The sequence below is a fragment of the Excalfactoria chinensis genome, chromosome 15, assembly GCF_039878825.1.
Source record: "Excalfactoria chinensis isolate bCotChi1 chromosome 15, bCotChi1.hap2, whole genome shotgun sequence".
NCBI classification, from domain to species: Eukaryota; Metazoa; Chordata; class Aves; order Galliformes; family Phasianidae; genus Excalfactoria; species Excalfactoria chinensis.
The window spans coordinates 4,277,678-4,291,228 of NC_092839.1; the positions used below are offsets into that span (position 1 = coordinate 4,277,678).

The following is a 13,551-nucleotide window of genomic DNA, read 5'->3' on the forward strand; positions in this document are numbered from 1 at the left end:
CACTGGCAGGGCCAAGTTCTTCAGAGATGGAGGTTGCTTTTGCATCTATCACAGACACCTCTCAGTGCATTGGGACTTGATTTGGCAGAGAGGCCCCCTGGGATGATATCTCAGGAACAGGGCATGAGGGAGGACAGGGAAGGATGTGGTCGTATGCTTGATCAGAAAAGCAATAATGAAAAGTGGATGGAGAAGGGGAGAGAGCAGTGGGAGTTTTCTCATCAATCCTGGGTCCTGTTGGGCCAGCAGCTCCTCTGGTATGTTTAGGGATGCTGTGTGCCTTAACAGCCTCCATTTACTAATGCAGTAATGACCTGCTGGAGGAGGATTTGGCTGCTGTGCTAATTGCATTCCTCCACTGCACAATAACTTAACACGTTATTAAGATTCCAGAGAAGAGGGTCAGGGAATTCATCTCCCTCCAGTGCTCTCCTGACCCCAACACCATCTCACATACACATACACTACTCCTTCCCTAATTCCAACTGAATGCTTTCAGAAGCTGGAAAGTAAATAATCAATTAGTTGTAATACTTGTACTGTCGAATTTTTTTCTTATTCAGTGCTTTATGCCTAATTTTGAATAAGCACAAGCTCCAGATCTCCTGCTTTACAGTGCTCTTTCAAAGCAAAAAGATTTAGATCCCTTACAGAAACAACCTGTGATGTTACACCCAGGGTGTAAAGGATCTTAATGGAAAGTTAGTGTCCTCCATTCCATTTCAGTTCTCACAACAAAATAAGGGTGAGCAAGAACTGATATGAAGAACCAAATTACCTTTGTACAGCAAAGAACAAGTCAGTCCCAAGGAACAGACTTTGGGAATGGAGAACTCCATCAGCTTGTAATCTGGAGGTTTGTTTTGAAAGACATCTGAGATCTGGCTACAAGGGAGTGATGATTGTGATTTTTCAAGAGAGGAGGCAAGAGGTCTAGCTTGGGGCCACCCTTCTTCCATAGCAGAACAAGTAGAAGAGTGGACACAGATCTTACAATTCCATCACCTCCCCTAGACTCTTTTTATCTCTGGAGAAAAAAAGATTTGGACCCTTCTGTTTGCTGTTGCACTTCCTGAGAAAATAATTCCTGTCTTTTTTTTCTATTTAGGGTGATGGCATCTCTGGGCTTCCAGGCATGATCAGCTTGTTTTAGTGCTGATGTGGAGTAAGCTGGCAACAGTTTCGGTTGTTGCAAGTCATATACCTTGAAGGTAAGACCTCCTCTATCACTGCTCAGGTTTTTGCAAGCTCATCCAGCTCTGAGGGGATGGACTGAAGCACAACAGAGGGATGGTTTTCCCAGGGTTTTTTGTTTTGTTTTGTGGTTGTATATTTCACAGCCTGACCCAGTATTGTTCACTCCTTGGATAAATAGCTGTCAGAAAAGTATGTAAGGAGGTAATAATGAACCCCTGTAATGTGTACATATTGCTACTTTGCCAAGACAACACACATCTTGACTCCAAGAAAAGTGGAGGGTTAAAAACCCAACAATTTCCCCTTTCTTTATCTTCATTTTCAGGTTGTCTCTCCTATACTCCTGCCAAAAGATGAGAGATCCAATTGCACCTTCATCAGATGTGATGTTTCTTTTGCGCAGCAGTCTCGGTGAGGGGGGTTGGATCCACCACACTGGATGCCAATGAAACCTGCCCTCAGCCCTGACCTCCCCTGCATCACCTCCCCACCCTGCTCACAACTGCACACATTCAACCTGCTTATTCACCTGCAGCAGCTCTCCTGTTAGTGTATGTCAGCATCCCCAAAGTTCTCCCATTGGAAATTGTCTTAAAGGTTTCCTCTGTGCTACGTGATGCTCAGGCTGTAACGATTTTATCAGCTTGTGCTAGATCTGGTTTCTACCCTGACACTTCTGGTACAGTGGATTTGGAGGGGAAAGATATTGTTTATTGCTTTGACTTGTCAGAATATCACATACACTCAGCTCACTAAGTTAATTAATAGTAGTAAAATTTAGTAGTAAAATAGTAAAAATGAATATTTTGGTTAATAATTCAGCCTCTTTTGCTTGTTCTTTATATGTATGTATCCTCACTCACCTGTTCAGAAGAGCGAAGAGAACAGAACTGTACAGAATAGTTCAGCTGGAAGAGACCAACAACAAAAATCATCAAGTCCAACTGCCTGACCACTTCAGAGCTGGCCCAAAGTTTGAGCACGCTATTAACACTATTTCCCAACACTTTCTGAACACTGACAGGCATGGGGCATCAACCTCCAGAGAAAGTGGCAAGTTAGGAGTTTTTTTGCTGCAGAAATACCACAAAGCTTCATGGGACAAACCAACCACACTGAGCAGAGCAGTGCAGGAGACACTGTGTCCCGGTGCTATTGGTCCATCCCAACTCAGTGCCAAACAGTGAGGTCACATTACCAGTGACCCCATGGGCTTCATCCAGCCTGGCATTGGGGAGCTCTTGGAAAGGGCTGCTGTTGCAAATAAGGTGCTCTTAGGCCATCAAAATGAAGTCAATTTTTTAAAATGCTTATGTATTTGTCATTAAAAATGACACGTTCTATGGCTGTTTAATTTTTTCCCTCTGCTAGCAACAGGCTGGTCAGTATGCTGCAATTCGCTGCTCTAGTATGATCATGCTCAGGTGCAGAACAAGTTGGTTTTGGATTTTCCCCAGCTAAGCTCATTAATGTATTAGTCACAAACAGACTTCAAGGACACTTGACCTCAGTGTCTCCACTTTCCTCTGATCATCTTCCAGCTTCTGCTTCAGCAACAGAAAACTACAAAGAAAAGAAATGGCAGAGTCAACAAAACGAAGGAAAGGCAGAGATCTGGGCTGTGGTTGGTTGTCAGCTCAGCTGAGAGCAGCCTGTGCCATGCTCAGTAAGTATTGCCAGGTTACTCCCAGGTTGGAAAGCCAGGTTCTTACCTAAGGAGGGATGCTGAGCTTTCAGTTGAATTATTTTCTACGTCATCATTCTTCTTGCAGAGTTGTCAAAAGTTGCATTTAAAAGCAAAACACAGATATCTTAAGTGATGAGTATTCTCTTAACTGATAATTAACACAACTGTGACAAGTCTGATAAGTAAACAGCAAAGAAGGACATGATAAAAGGAATAGACAATGTAAGAGAAAGCTGAGGGACTTCTGAGTTTTCTTTCTTTTTTTTTTTAACAAAGAGCTTTTCTTCTGACTTCCCAGCTCTGCCATTCCCCAATTGCATTAAAGTGGTTGGCAAGATGAATAATATTTTTAGATGAAATCTACTGGCAGAACAACAGGAACTGCAGCCCCTTTACTGTTCTGCTGGAAATTTCTCCTGCTGTTTCTGGTAAATATGGCTGGTAGCAGGACCTGGCTTGTATCTTTAACCACATGTGGGAAGTTCACCAGGCAAAGATGCCAAGTCTAAAATTAACCCTCTTTAAAAAAAAAAAAAAAAAAAAAAAAAAAAAAGATTTAAAAAAAAACAGCCTGGGGCAGGGTGAGAGCATTTAGATCATTATTTTTAGTCTTTCTTTCCATTAAGACATGTATAGATTTGGATTAATTAAGGATTAAAAATAAAAAATAAAAAACAACAACAAAACACCTCATTGTTTTCTGGGTTGAAACGAGGAGAGCATTTGCAAGACATACCGTAGCTTTACATCATTAGGTGGTTGCACTCAGGGCAGAGTCTTCCTGCAGCTCCAGTGTTGGTGAGGAGTGCGGAGCTCAAGTGGTGCCACATCTTCCTACAAGCAATGCGTTTCTCTCAGCTCCACTGCTGGCACCACAGCAACTTTTGCAAAGACCCCAAATCTGTTTGAGAAACGGAGTGTGTGTCATCCATGGGCTTGTGGGAAAGAACTCAACAGGTGCAATGCAAAAAGGATCCAACTCCATGAGGTGGACAAAAGGTGGAGCAACAGATGAGTGCGTCTTCATTTTTATGTATTTGTTTTTGTTTGTTTCTGTACTTTTTGAACACGTGTCCTGGTTGTAACGCTGATCTAACATCTTTAAATGCTTGCATTAATACAAACAGCAAATCAAGGTGAGTCTCATACAAGAGCTCAGCTTCATCTTTCACCACGTGCAATACGTTGCGATTCATCTCTGCTTTGGAAATGAGAATATAACCATCCAGACTCCATGCCTTGTTGAGTTTTCTGTTCCTTGCTTTGAGAGTCCATTGACATGATTACTAAAGGTTCTGTTGCTTCTCCTACGCTGTCCTTCGGCACAGAAGCCTTTCAGGAACAGCTATTGGGAAGCAGAGGTTTGTGCTAATAAGAAACTGATATGGAGCTACCTAAGTACACTGTATTGCAAGTAAATGGAACTACTGAGCAGTCAGTATTTATCAGATCCTTCAAGAATTCCCATCAGAAAAAGGGAAACATTAGATACTTTGCCATGCCCCACTGCAAATATTTTACCACTTCATGGCTCAGCCTTCTGTGTTACTCACCTTATGACTTCATGCTTTACTCAAAATAACTTTGCTAATAACAGTTGTGTTGGTGGTGGTGGTTGGTGTGTTTTTTAATTAATGAGCCGCCACTGATTATTTTCTTCTGCTGGCAGGAATGGGCACTACTGTACAAAGTATGATATATAAATCTTATTAGAAACAGCCCCTGCTCCCAGATGTTTATGGACTATACTAATAATACAAAAGAATCTCATTAGTTTGGCTAATTTACAAAAATGCCACTTCAGACACAGACATATCCTGAACACAGTGTAAGAAACTTGTACAGCTCATGGTCTGAATACAGCTTTCTGAAATCCTTGCTCACACCTCAGCCCCTGCTTGCAGGTAACAGACACAGGTGAGGAGAGTGATATAAAGGAAACAAATCCAACAGTCACCTAGAACACGTGATACAGGAATCATGTGCAGAGCATATTGTCCCTCGCAGTCTCCCCTGGAGCTGTGGGTAATGGCATTCAGTTGTACCAGGGGAGGTTTAGGCTGGTTATTAGGTAAAATTTCTTCTCCAAGAGAGTGGTGATGCAGTGGCACAGGCTGCCTAGGGAGGTGGGGGAGTCGTTGTCACTGGAGGTGCTCAAGAACCATGTAGATGTTGTACTAAAGGACGTGGTTTAGTGTGGAAATATTGGTGGAAGAAGGACAGTTGGAGGTCTTTTCCTATCTTGGTGATGCTATGATTCTATGATTTGTGACTGAATGATTCTTCTAGCAAAAGAACTGTTAGAGAAATAATCCTCTTTATGGTCTGGGAGTTCCTGCTGTCATTGAATAAGAAAAATCATACTGGTGGTGAATTCCTGTAATAAGACAGTGCTGATCAATAAGGAATTCCCAGTTGTTCCTAGAGAAGGTTTCAGAGCTATTGCAGACAGGACAGAAGTGTTCTCATGACCATTACTGAAAGCAAAACTTTAGGCCTGAAAGCTAAAATGAAACAAAGAAAGCATTCAATTAACTTCTCAAAGTGCTTGCAGCTCCCAGGTCAGGGCAGATGAAAAGATGAATATTGAACAAAGAGTGTTCTCTTTCTAAAGCATCTTAATGAATACAAATATATATATATATACAATGTATTCAAGGTGTGCTTTTGCTTCATATTAACTGTATCTTCCTCCAAGCCAATGGTGAGATCGTGGCCTCTTAAGGGTGATTAGTTCTTAAAAGTGATAAGGGATGATTTATGGCATACTCAGAGGCAAGTTGGAGTTTCCCCCTTAAATATAGAAAACCAACATTGTCACTGATGCGAGAGGGAAAATTTCTCACTAGGAAAGCTGTAGTTGTCTGAGAAAAGAGAAAGAAAATTCCATTGCTAGATGTTTCTTATGACTTTTGCTACTGACTTCCGTGACGTGTAGACGATACAAGTCCTCCCTAATTCCATCCTCTTGCCCTCTGTAGAAGGGTGGCAAACCTCTGCCTAACTCGTGTGAGGAATGCAGAGTTACTGCAAGCGTTAATGTGGGCGTTGTATTGGGCACAATAATAGTTAGCAATGTTGCTGCTCGTTGATTGCAATCATTATTCTCACCTATGGTCCCATCTTGACTACTCAGGCAAAAAACCAAAATCGATTGCTGAGCAGCTTGCTGCTGCAAAACCAAGTGATCACATTTTTTTCAGAGTCCAAATGAGACCGCTCCAGCTTTCCCAAAGGTTATCTGCTTTCTGTCTATATCTGGAGGTGTAACAACCTCAGGAAGAACACACGAGGGTTTGAGGGAGTGGGATTAGGTGCTCATAAATAACATTTCAGGCTTCTGCTCTGTCTGGGGTCCAGTTCCTGAGGAATAGCTGCAAGCAGCCCCAGTTTTTGCAGGTCCCAGGGGTTTAAGGAATCCCTTAGGTTTTGCTTTAGTAAATTATTCAAGGATAAATAGATTAATCCTGATGTATGGATTCAGTAGGCACATTTGCAATGTATCTGTGATGTATTCAGATCTAGTGCTACAAGCACTTAACTACTGCAGGACGGAGTCATACCGGTTCAAATGGGAGAATCAGATTTTTGTGGATCTGAGCCAAAAGCTCATTGGCACCAACAGCTTTCTACTGATTTCAGTGAACTTCTGCTAATATTCCATAAACGCAAGAAAGCTTTTTTTATGGCTGGCCCTGCAAAAGCAGTGATTCTTAGGAGGGAGCCAGAAGGAGCATAGCTCTGTCCCTGCAGCATCAACTGCTTGCAGAGCAGTCACAGAAACTTAGAACAACTGATTGGGGCTTGAGATTTCCAGAGGTTAAATAAACATGAAACCCTTTAACTATCCACAGAAATTTTTTAATTTGCAGTCATTGTTTATTCCTTCCTAATGACCAAACACACAAACCCAGTATTTTCCCTTACTATATTCAAAGCTTCAAAAGACATCCAAATTGCAAATAGGCCGTGGCACTAAGATGCCATGGGCTGAACTACTGAAGCTACTCGAGTTTTACTACTGACTGCATCGGGTTAGAATTTCACCCAATGATGATTAATTACCACAACTTTCAATCTCCATAAATGCCGGTCTGTAATATCAAATTGTCTAAGACAGCTCCTGCACATGAAGTAAGAAGAATAAAAATTTGAGGAAGTGAAAACAGAAATAGTTGGAGAGGAGAAGATGAGAGCAACACTTCTACAGCTTTGCTTTTAGGGCATTCCTCCAAGACCTGATGTCTGTGGGACAGTTTCACGTGTGGTGACAGCACAGTTTTACCAACAGAGCTCAAAACCAATCAGATTTTCTTCATCTTTCTGCAGCAAAGTGTCCCAAGTGCAGCCATGATGAAAATATGACACATTGACCACAAAAAGAGAAAGAATGACTCCGCGTTTTCCTCTCACGCCCAGCCTGTTCCTTTTCTCTCTCACTGTAACTGTTTCATTAAGAACTGAAAATGAAATCTCACATGGGTTTCATACTTTGGTCCCTTCAATGTGCATGAAGAAGTAAATCGGGAACTGTGCACTGTTCTTCCTTTTACTTCTTATCCTTTACTCTTATTATTTTCTTCTTTTGCTTAATGGTGAATGTTTCATGTGTTGCTCCAGTGAGTGAGAGTGAAAAAGAGAAAACGGGAAGGACATCAAGATCACTTGTAAAGTAACTCAGAATGAGCAAGAACTGCAATCATAAGAGAGACAGAGAGAGGGAAAGAAAGAAGGAAATACAGAAAGAAGGAAAGAAATGAAACAAGGAAGGTAGGAATGATATAAATGAAAGAGAGAAAGGGAGGAAAAGAGAGAAAGGAAAAACAACACAAACCAACTTGCAGCCTTGTGTTCACGCACTGCACAGATTGCAAAGTGGACCTCCGGAGTGGTGCTGGCTCCAGTCCTCACTGTTGGCAGCATGGCTCCAGTTTCCCACCCTACAGCAGAGAGAAAATCTTATTTACAACAACCAAACCTGATGTCTGGATGCTCAAACATAAGCCAACACTGTCAGGCTATCCAAACCCCATTTAAGTCAACAGAAACACTTTGTCTTAAGAACTCTTCTGACTAGCTTTCTAACCAGCCTTTGCTGCACTGAGCTCATTTTCTTGTCTCCTTTTCACTCAGTCTCATCTGGATGCATGTTGTGTGCTGGAGTTGCCTGCACAGAGAGCGCAGGTTCTCCTTTTCTCTCCTCAGTAGCAGCCTGTCAGTGCAGATCCCCAGCTCTTTAATCTTCCTGTTTCATAGGGAAGAATTAACTCTTTTCTTCTACATGATGCTCTGCCCACTGAGTGATGCCACAGCCAAAGGAGCAGTCCATGTGATTGCATTCCTTGTGTTCCAGCTACCTCTCCTGCTGCCAATGGAGCAGCAGGGATTAGAGATGTAAAGTTCCTAATCACATCGGTTACAAAAAGTTCATGGACTGTGCAAGAGCAGAAAAAAAGACCATCTTTTCCATAAAGGGCAAACACAAAACAACAGTATCTGCACAGGGTTTAAAACAGCAACATTCCCTCCACTGGGCCACTCCAAACAGTGTCACACAAAACGAACTGTGAGGAACCTGACCAAAGAATAAGACCAATGTACTGAATCAGAGAACACCTCAAAGAGAGCATTCTGCAGCCCAACCCAGAGCCTTCTGGCAGTTATCCTCTTTCAGACCCTGGTACCTGTCAGCATGCAGAATCTGGGAGAGGGAAGCTGACAGCAATAATTGATCAGAAATGAGACTATCAGTTGACTCCAGTGGCTACGTGATTAATTGTCAGGGTCCAAAAATGCCATTAAAAGCTGCAAATGATGTGAAAATTTGAAGTGAATTTTAAACAAGTATACATTTCCTGACTCAAAGGCACTTTAGCCCTATAGCGCTGCAGCTTAGAGATATCTATCTGGCTTTCTTCCGTCAATCGATACCATTAAAGACCTAAAAAAACTCCTTTCTCTATATAGTTATAAAATATCAATTACATGCATTTTCATTAGCTGAATGCAGTGATCAGGGCTGATTCATTGGTTGTTTGTTTCTCAGTGAGACATTGCTGGCACCCTCCCAGCCACAGCCTCACCCGGTGGGAGCATCCTCTGATCACAGCAGTGGGGACCCACACCGGGCACCACGTGTACACAGCAGCTGAATGCCTACAGCTGTCAGTGAGCACAAAACTGAGGCTCTGGGCTTTAGTTTCTACTGCCTGTCACCCCTGCAGTGCATGAACTACCAGTGTTTGCAAAGGATGTTCTGCTGCAGGATTTAAAGCTCCAAGCAGACACTAATGAGTTATGCTAAACTCACTGACGCTCTTCTGTGGGAAGTACTTTCTCCTCTGTTTCACTGATATAGACGTTCAGATAGAGAAAAGATAAGTCACTTGCCTGAGGGCATGCACTGATTGAGTATCAGAGACCAAATTAAACCCTGACATTTCTTGGTCCTCAGTTCCCTGTTGTGGAGGTTCTGTCTCCTGAAGAAAATGTTGAAAGAGAGACTTAAGCACATCATCCCTACTTTAAACATGCCACCTACTGTGCTCTGCCATCCCTCCACTTTAAATACGGCCATGTCAGCACCAGCACGCAGATCTCTCTGTTGATGACAGCACACCTCCCTCCTCCTCCTTTCCAGCTCAGCTCTCTCCTATGTCCACCAGCACTCATTGCCATCCACCTCACATTCCATCTCACATTCAGGTGGGACAAAACACAGCTTGAGGTCTTCTCTCCAAAAGGCAGGAGCTGAACATGTTTTTAAACCGATCCAAAACACACACATCCACACTGAGTGTGGGCTTTGAAAATGCAGCTTTCTGTTTTCACTCATAGAATTCCATAGGTTGGAAAAGACCTCCAAGTTCATCCTGTCCAACCATCCACCTATCACCAGCATTTCCTACTAAATCATGTCCCTCCATACAACATTTCTTGAACACCTCCAGGACTCCCCCACCTCCTTGGGCAGCCCATTTCACTGCCTGGTCTGCACTTCTTCTCAGAAACAACCCAAGAGGAAGGGAAGGCAGTGGATGAAGGCTAGATTTGTTCTTTGGAAGGAACGTGTAAAATGATAGCATTGACTATTGCTAGGTTTTGTTCTCAGGAAAACAAAAACACTAACAAGAAGCCAACAACAGAAGAAACGGTGCCTCTTGCACAACCTACTGGAACTGATGGCTCTGCTTCTCAGAAGTTCTCTTCAACAGAAACTATCAGCCATTTCCTGGATATTTTCTAACCAAAGGAACATATATCCCTGAAGAACTTGAATGGCGCTAGAAAATATTAGGGTCTGTATCAATTCAGTGAACTCTAAACATGATTTTCTTTTCCCGTCTTTTCAGATTGATAGGCTCTTGACTTCCATCCCCCTCATTTGATAATCTTTGGCTTTGGAGGACTATCAGGTTATCTCGGGTTATCAGAACAAGCAGGTGCAGCACATCTTGTCCTGCATTTCTTGTTCTCAGCCACCACCGCTCCTCCATGGCAGCAGATGCTGACACCAGAGCTTCTATGCCAGGTGCTACAAAACAGCTTCTCCTAGCAGATTTCCTGCTAGAGAAATGGGCCTTATTCCACTGGTAAGGGTGTCTTATGTGAACCTCTAATCCTTAAACACATGTAAGCACTCATAAGAGCACGTGAAGATCTCCTTTCCAATGATAATAATCTCACTGGCATCCTTGCTGGTAACTTACCTTGGAATAAGAGGTCCCTATAACAACATAAAGGGAAATAGAAGGGTTTTTACTGCTGCTGTGTGGGACACAGAAGAGATCATTAAAATCACCCCCCTCTGCACAACATTTGAGTGTGCCCAAACTAAAAATATTTTTTATTGTAAGAAGAAAAATCCACTTATTTCTTTTTTCCAGTTTTCAGCAACTGAAGAAGCTGTCCTGCTGGACACTGCCTGAAATATCTGCCTGACAGACTGCAAACTTTCCCTTTGCAGATGTTAAAAAAAAGTAGAGAAATGTTTCCCTTATTGGCAAACTGAACACTTTCAATGACCACAAGATTTTATTTCTTCAGAAGTAATTAAAAATCTGACATTATTTCTTGAAATTTCCTTCCATTTTAATGATGGAAAAAAATATTTTTAACGCTCAATTTCAGCTAGCTCTTCTGCAGAGCACACTGTAGCTTCCCTACAGATGAAATACATCTCAAATAGACTCAAGAACTGCACCTCTATAGAGGTTTTACAAGGCCACACAGCCTGTGACATCATCGGCATGTGGGTTTGAGATGTGGAGACTCAACTCTGGGAGGACTAAAGTCATTGCAACCCCAGCAGTCTCCCAGTATACAGCTACCCCTCCATGCTGGGAAATGCTGCAGGGACAGCTCATGTGGCTCTTCCACACTGCACACATGATCAGATAAGATCTTTCCCCAGTAAATCCATCACTTCCAGTACTTAGATCAGAGACTCTGTGCCTGCCAAAGCCAGACCTGTTCACACCACTGCTCAAACACCACTGAAGTCTGCAATGCTCAGTTGCAGAAGAAGAGAGCACAGTTTAGGGTTGCTCTGTCTCTTGGCTTCTGCTCCACATCTGCCAGGAACTGCACATGCTGGAGTTACATCCACACAGGGATATGCATTTATAGGCAAGCCCACTGCCTACAGCCATAAAGGAACTGAGTCAGCTTGGTCCGCTGGATCAAGCCCTCCAAGGCTTGCAAGTTCTTCCAAGCCCGTGTCTCACCGGAGTGTTTCTGGCCAGATGGGAAGAAGGGAGATGTTTAGTGGTAAAAATGACACCACTTTTGATTAAGAGAAACAGTGAAGTTTCTCTCAGGGGCAAAAAATTGTAAATTCCCATGAAAATATATCTTCCCTGTGAGGAACGCCTAAGAGAAAGAAGAGCTTTATGGGGCTCTTGTTTGCCAAGAAACTGTGCAGATGTGACTCATTTGCTCTCCCCTGGCCAAAAGTTTCCTGGTGTGTAGAAAGAGGTTTGAGTCTCCCTACAGTCTCACTGAGACTCTCCACCTGGAGCAGCACACCCAGGCCAGATTCCAACTAAGAGAAACCCTCTTCACCTCTTCCTTGGGCAGTCATCATCAGGGCTAGCATGGGAAGGGGGCTGCCTGCAAAGCTCACTGTACCTCCAACAGAGGTATAAGCACCTCCAACAGAGGTGCTTATATATATATATATATACCACCTTCCTCCTGCCTACTATATGTCTCTTGGAAAAACAGTTTATGCCTTTCAGGAAATAAATCTTATTATGAGGATTTAAAGAGATCAAGTACTTATGGCCAACTACTATGTTTTCTTCTCATCATCATCATCCCTGGAGGTGTTCAAGAACCATGGAGACGTGGCACTGAGGGACATGGTCAGTGGGCATGGTGGGATGGATTGGGTTGGACTTGGTGATCTTAGAGGTCTTCTCCAACTGTGATTCTATGGTACTCATAGTGGGGGTTCACCTTCTTCTACCATCATCCCAAAGAGAGAGGCAGCAGATGCTTTGGGCACCCTGTATACCCAGGTGAGGGCCAAAGGTATGGAAAAGAGATGCCCTAAAAAGGCACAGACACACACATTGAAATCAGAGCCTCACAGCCATTTTTACAAGCAAATTAACTCTAGACCTTACCTATTTTTAACACTTAACATTCTAATAATGGGTATTATTTTATGAGCAAGAACACATGCTTCATAAACATTCAGTCTTCTCTAGGAACAATAAAATGGACTTTTCACCACACATTTTATAGCTAATTTTTTTAGGTGTACAGTCCTGATTCATATTATTGTTACCATTAAGAAAGTGATTAATATCAATTCCTAATCATTTTTCATGCTCTTTTTTTTTTCTCTATATTTTTTTTGTGCTTTGCTATATACCTTCACTAAAATAATTCTGGGAAGCTTTAGACCACAGAATTTGTCTTCCTCTTGAGGTGAATTGTATGTTCATTAAAAACAAAACACCTTTTTTCCTACATGGAGAAACTTGGATTTCTGTTACCTTGGCCATTGGCACATATACTTAATTTCTATTATAACTGACAGCAACGAAACTGCTGCTGAAAGTGTGCAATCCATTGCAATTATGCAATCCAATACTACTGAGCTTTGCTTGCTCCCCTTGTAAGAATAGGGGTTATTTACTTATTTTCTTTAAACAGTGATGAGGGCTGTAGTACAAAGGCATTTTAATCTCAAGTGACAAGAAGTCTGACATCCTTCTTGTTGCCAACAATGATGATTTCTTTTCTCTAGAGCCTTATTACTGTTGAAAGTATTTAATGTTTTGGCTCTGAAAGTGGATGTGATCAGACATCTGAGGGCTTTAGCTCATTACCAGCTTTGCAGGCAGTTTAGATGTCTGACAATGATGCTCTTCCAGTGTGAAGAAGTGAAGGTGTCTTGTGCTCAGGTCTGGTTGGCCACTATGGATCAGGAGATCTCAGATTTGTAGTTCAATGTGATCTCCATAGCCCAGATGAAGGGAGATGTAGACAATGCATTTGGTGTTTGACTCACACACTTTGGCATGTTCAGCACTTTCTGGAGCACAAAGCACCATTGGAGCAATCCTACAAACTGCATAAAACTGTGTATGGTCTCCCCTGTTCTTCCAAGGAGGGTTTTGCAGTCTGGATGCCTTGAGATGGGGATTTCTGCCAAC

General features: G+C 42.4%; 1 long non-coding RNA gene across 1 annotated transcript; it reads right to left on the bottom strand.

Moving 5' to 3' along the window:
* Nucleotides 1–2,625: 2,625 nt before the first annotated feature.
* On the bottom strand, nt 2,626–7,829 carry LOC140259007 (uncharacterized). Its single transcript, XR_011905342.1, has 4 exons — nt 7,719–7,829; nt 3,621–3,785; nt 2,910–2,959; nt 2,626–2,760 (listed from the first exon to the last, which is right to left on the bottom strand). It is a non-coding gene; the product is annotated as an uncharacterized lncRNA (long non-coding RNA).
* Nucleotides 7,830–13,551: the final 5,722 nt, after the last annotated feature.